This window comes from Spermophilus citellus (genome assembly GCF_964194105.1).
Source record: "Spermophilus citellus genome assembly, chromosome: 4".
NCBI classification, from domain to species: domain Eukaryota; kingdom Metazoa; phylum Chordata; class Mammalia; order Rodentia; family Sciuridae; genus Spermophilus; species Spermophilus citellus.
This window is the reverse complement of record NC_138185.1, coordinates 164,236,909-164,242,896: the sequence shown is the minus strand read 5'-3', so window position 1 is coordinate 164,242,896 and position 5,988 is coordinate 164,236,909. Positions and strand designations below refer to the sequence as shown.

General features: G+C 40.8%; 1 pseudogene across 1 annotated transcript; it reads left to right on the top strand.

Moving 5' to 3' along the window:
- Positions 1-5,321: 5,321 nt before the first annotated feature.
- On the top strand, positions 5,322-5,537 carry LOC308647616 (general transcription factor IIH subunit 5-like; annotated as a pseudogene). The gene has a single exon. The product of its transcript is annotated as a general transcription factor IIH subunit 5-like (transcript).
- The last annotated feature ends 451 nt before the right edge of the window (positions 5,538-5,988 follow it).

Here is a 5,988-nt window from a genome sequence, read left to right as displayed (position 1 = left end):
AGTTAATCTTGGAGTCAATCCTAGAGGACTGATACCTAACCATATTTGGCAGATGGACGTCACACACTTGCCAGAATTTGGAAAATTAAAATATTTACATGTTACAGTTGATACTTCTTCTGGATTTTTGATGGGCTCCCTTCATGCCGGAGAAAAAACTAAAGATGTTATAGCTCATTGCTTACAAAATTTTGCCACTGTGGGTGTTCCTAAACAGTTAAAAACTGATAACGGTCCTGGTTATACTTCTGCCTTTTTTAAACAATTTTGCTCATCATTTGGTATTACTCATATAACAGGAATCCCATACAATCCACAGGGACAAGGCATAGTTGAAAGAGCTCATCAAACTATTAAAACGTACCTATTAAAGCAAAAAGAGGGAATTGGAAAGGGGTATATATCCCCCAAAGATAAACTTAAAATAACCCTTTTTACTCTAAACTTTTTAAATTTGGATTCATCAGGACTTAGTGCTGCGGAAAGACATATGTACCCGAAAAATGTACATAAGCCTAAGGTACTTTGGAAAGATATTCTAACAGGACAATGGAAAGGACCTGATCCAGTTATTGTCTGGAATCGGGGTTCCCTTTGTGTGTTTCCACAGGGAGAACAGCAGCCGATTTGGATTCCAGAGAGATTAACGAAAGCAATTTCTACAGAAAAAGAAGATGATTTGACTCAAATCCATAACAGCTGATATCCAGAGCTCCAGCTTGGCTATTCTTACATCTTCGACAGTGATTAACCACGGTGCTTTTTTCAATATCTATTTTATTATTGCATTTTTCCCACATCGTAAAGTTCTATTTTATTTTTTGAGCTCATACAAACCTAGGTTAATGTTTTTCTGATCAGTTTTATTTTTTGACTGGGTTTTATTTTTTGACTAGAGTTTTTAAACATTGCAATGGAGATTTCACCTAGGTAAAACTACAAGGCCTTTATTGTCTTATGTGTTGTATGTTATGTGTGCACTGTTTTGTGTTGTATGTCTGTATGTGTGTATGTCCATATTTCATATATGAGGAGCGCTCATGAAAAAATGGATCCGAATTTTTTTTTTATTCACGTGATTTAAATGGTTTAATTTAAATTAGGTAAACAGCTGTTAATGATTGTTTTTAAAGGTGGTTAACAGATCTGTTTGCTTACTAATTTAAATTAGGTAAACAGCTGTTAAGGATTGTTTTTTAGGAGGTTAACAGATCTGTTTGTTTACTTTCACCTTTCCTTTTCATTATATTTAATAATTCTGTTCAGGATAATGTCTCTTTAGCATCATTGCCAGAATTCCCATCTCCATCCCAGTGCCGGTGAAGACTAAGATAAAACCAAACTACAGCTTCTATGATAGCCATCACAGTAACTGTATAAACTGATGCATCAATGAATATAACTCAACAAGTTATGCTCAATCAAGGACTCGATTTACTTTGGGAGGAAATGGACATATTGATAGACTCCTCCGATTTGAACTGCCTGCAGAACTTACCTGGACTATATATCAGTTGCATGCATTGTGAAATATCGTCTGATGCAGCGAATTATGGTACTGCTGGCATATCTTTGCTGATGGTGTCACCAGTGATGCAATCTCCTTGCCAGCGCACCCCATGTTAATTGTGGTAATGCTGGCATATCTTTGCTGATGGTGTCACCAGTGACGCAATTTTTCCAAAAGAGCCGTCAATTGCCTTGGTGTCGTGGCATTTCTGTATCTTCCTCCCTTCTACTAGTGATGGTCTAAAATTTGGGGGCCAACAGAGGTGAGGCAAGAACCTCACCCCCCCACTGGTGCATAGGCCTATCCACAAGCATGGCTGAATGCTGGACCGGTAGTCAGTGACGGGTTGATCTGATTGCAGTGGATTCAACCTAAGACAGGAGGCTGACGCCTAAAGGTCAGTTTTCCCATGACGGGTAAGAACCATATGTTGAATTGGACAACCTACCAGGCACGGTCCTTAAGCCACATTGCTTGTTGTTTAATTAATCAGAAGGGGGGAGATGCTGAGGGCCATTACCAAGTAGAAATGACGCATCGAAATTGCCTTGCCAGCGTACCCCATGTTAATTTCGCTGTTGACCTTGCATGTGTGTTTGAGAAAGGTGACCCTGATCAACGACCAGGGTGGATCCAGGATTAGGGTGTATCCTGCAGTTTGAGGAAGTATAGTATCCCGGTCCTTAGGTTTAGGGCCTTCCCAGTTTAAGACCTTGGGTTTTAGGGAAGTTCGAGGTTGAAGATTATTGCTGCCGGGATTAGGGCGTTCCTGCTGCCTGAGCTCCCATTGAGCTCTCGTGAGACTCAGAGAGCATCTTTGGGAAGAAAGCCTGGTGGCGTAGGTGAATTGGGTGGCAGCAGAACTGGGATTGCCCCAGTACGTGTGTGGAGGCCGGTGTGAGTCTGGGAATAAAGATTTGCTGTTTGAATCTACAAAGCTGTGTGGTGGCTCGTGATTCTGTGCCCAGCCGAGACTGCAGCAAAAAGGAATTGAATGGGAAGTGCCATTGCCCACCCAATATCTATTCTCTCTTTCTGCTTAGTGATGAAAGTGAAGGGGACACTTTAAAAAAAATACTTTTTCCTGTCTCCATTGGGACTAGGTATGGCAATATAATAAAGTTTTGGTAAGCAGAAGCTTTTGCATGGGATTTTTTGTATTTTTTCCTAAAGGGGAACAGGCAACTTCCTGAGCTTCATTTGCCCTTTGTCATTGCCCTTCCACTTCTTCCCAGCTTAAATCAGGACCTGATGGCTTGGACTGGTAGTGTAGCTCAATGGTAGAGCCTGTGCCTAGCATATGTGAGGACCTGGGTTCAATCTCCAGCACCACCAAAAAAGAAAAAGAACAGAGGACCTGATGGCAGAGCTCCAATACCTTTGTCACCAGGTGGCAACATTAGGGTGGAAGCTAGGTACTTAGGAAGGTGGAATTGAGAAGTAGAAGCAGCCTGGATCCCTGATACCCTGTATAGTTTCCATACTAACCCTGGACTACCTACCTCTGGACTTCTTTTTCATGGGAAAGTAAACTCTAATTCTTTTTTTAAGGCCACTGTAGACATGTTTTGTTACCAGTGGTGGAACCTAATCCCTAATTGATATGGAAAGCAAAGATACTAATAATGGATGCATGCCACACCAGGCAATTTAATACAATAACCAGAACTGAAGATACACAATAAATATGGAAGCCCTTTATTGGATTTGTTTAGTGTGTTGAAGATACAAGCCCAAACTTGGAGAAGCCACCACCTAATAGACACTTTCTGAAAATCCTCTTTCCTTCCACTGAGACTCTATCCATCCCTTCTTCCCACTTTCCTTCTATAAACTTTCAAAATATTGTTAGTTACTATGAAGAGAGGAAATTTGTAACTCATAGGGTAGCTCTCATCTGTGCACTCAAGAAGCTTAGAAGCCCACTATTATGTATAATTATAGTGCACCAAAATAAAAAATAAAATTTAAAAAAAAGAAGCTTAAATGCTAGTTGGAAACACAAAAAGACTGTTAGCCAGTGAGAAAAGGTCTTTTTCTGGGGGTTTAGACATGTGGAGAACTGTTTTCCTCCTATAGAGCTGGAATGAGATTACATCTTGGGAGAGATGCCCATAGTAATTTCGAAGATGTACATGATGTCCCTTAGAATGAGGAAGAGACACACTCACATGGGCATGAGCGCGCGCATACACACGCACGCAATGGGGCAAGTCACTGAAGAATGGGGGTTGAAAGGCTGGCGAGTCTGCATCCCTTTCATTCTGCAGGGAGTGGTATATTGAAAGCAGACTGAAAGTCTGAGCCAAACCTTTGTAGGCAAAGAGATAAGGAATTTAAAGGCTCAGGGGATCAATCAGAGCGAGCCAGCAAGGCTCCAGACTTCTTCGTAGAAAGAAGAAGATATATATCTACAGTGGAGAGATTTGGGGAAAGAAAGACATGTTTAAGGCATTTGGGGAACTGAGTTTGTGTTCTTTGAGTTGGTATATGTGAATGTTGTATAACTTCATCTTCTATCTACCATAGGTAAAGCTCAGAAAAGTGTCTATCATTCCCTAATGTTTATGTTCCTGTAGATACCTTGGAGGAATTTGAACAGATATTGAATTCTGCATTCAGATTTGTGAGAAGACATAATGAAGGTTATTTTGGAGCCTGTTGGAGCTAGAGAGTGAACAGTGGCCAACTGACATCTAGGTCGCAAAGGAAAGGGCACAGAAAAAGACTTGCAGTTGAAGATGATGGACTGAACCAGATAAAACTCTTCCTCCTGAAATCCCTCTAAAACAAATCCCTCCAAAACATAAAACTTCAAAGTCAAAAAGATGAGGACCGCCCAAATGAAGACAGACTATTCAGGTTTGTCGTAGGGATCAACTATCATTCTCATATTGGGCAGAGATTGGAAGGCAGGCAAAAGGTTTCTCTGAATAGTGATCGTAATCAAGGGGAAGCTGGAGTTGAGCTCACCAGAAAACAGGTTTCTTATATGATTGATTTAGTTTTCTCTGGTTGGTCCTGACCTGCAAGTAGGGGTAGGGGACACAATATTGGGAAGCTGACTCATCGACCAAATCATGACCCTGCTGGCCAATTGTTACAGAGATTGTAGGCCAGAGTTCTATTGTCATAGATGGTTGGGGTATTTTCTGTTGCTATAATCAGACTCAGAGAACAAAAAAGGAAATCAAATCACTAACATTTTGGAAGCTGGAGGGCAAGAGGATAATGGGAACTAATTTAGCAAATTTACTATCAAAGTGGACAAGAGCAAGCGCAAGTTAGGTAAAGTGGTGCACCCCTGTAATCCCAGCAACTCGGGAGACTGAGGTGGGAGAATTGAAAGTTTAAGACAGCCTCAGAAATTTAGTGAGGCCCTAAGCAACTTAGTGCCTCACTGTCTCAAAAATAAAAAGTAAAAGAGGCCTTTTATGTGGCTCAGTGGTTAAGTACCCCTGAGTTCAATCCCTGGTACCACTGAAGAATCAGGACTGATTTCCTGAAGAGGGTAGAGGATACCTTGTCAAGTTAAGGAGAGAGTCCTACTGAAAATGAGGATTCAGTGAAAATCATTTACTTTTAAAACTCCTGCCTGACTCCCCTAAATCAGCAAATAATGTCAGAAGCCAACTGTTAAAGAAAAAAAAATCTTTAATAATATTTTGTTTTGTTATGAACCTGAGCCTGAATCAAAAAATCATTGCTGCAATTTGTGGGCAACACGGAGGCTCTGCTGGATCTGTGGGTGGGGGTCTGCTGGGGAAAGTGTGGATTATTGAGGTCATCAGCACCTTCTGACTGGAAAAAAATGGTCAACGTCTTGAAAGGAGTGCTTATAGAATGCGATCCTGCCGTGAAGCAGTTTCTACTGTACTTGGATGAGTCCAATGCCCTGGGGAAGAAGTTCATCATTTAAGATATTGATGCCACTCATGTCTCCATAATAGTAGAGTTTGTTAATGTTCTCCAGGAGCTAGGAGGTGCATTAATGGACCAAAATGCCTTTTCTCTTACCCAGAAATAAAATACTAAATATTGACTGCTTAGGAATTGTAAGCAACAAATAGGAAAGACTGTCCCCATTCAGTGACTTATGTGGCTGTGAGCCTGCTGTGGGAAAGACTATAATCATTTGTTCAGACAAAAACCCCAGAACTGATTTTTGATGTACTTCAGTATTAAAAGGAAAAAGAGAGAGGGAGAGAGAGAGAGAGAGCACTCGAGAGAGTGCTTTAACAGTTGGCTGTAATTTGGCTTTTATTATCCTTTAATAAAATAAAAACATAAAAAAATTCATTGCCATCTTGCAGCAAGAGATGAGGTATATAGAAGGATGTAAATGAAAGTGTGAACAACTTTTAAACGGACCAAAAGATTATTGGGAAGTGCTGACAGGTATGGCAGTGTATACCTGTAAACCAGCAAATGGGGAAGCTGAGACAGGAGGATCACAAGTTCAAGGTCAGCCTCAGCAA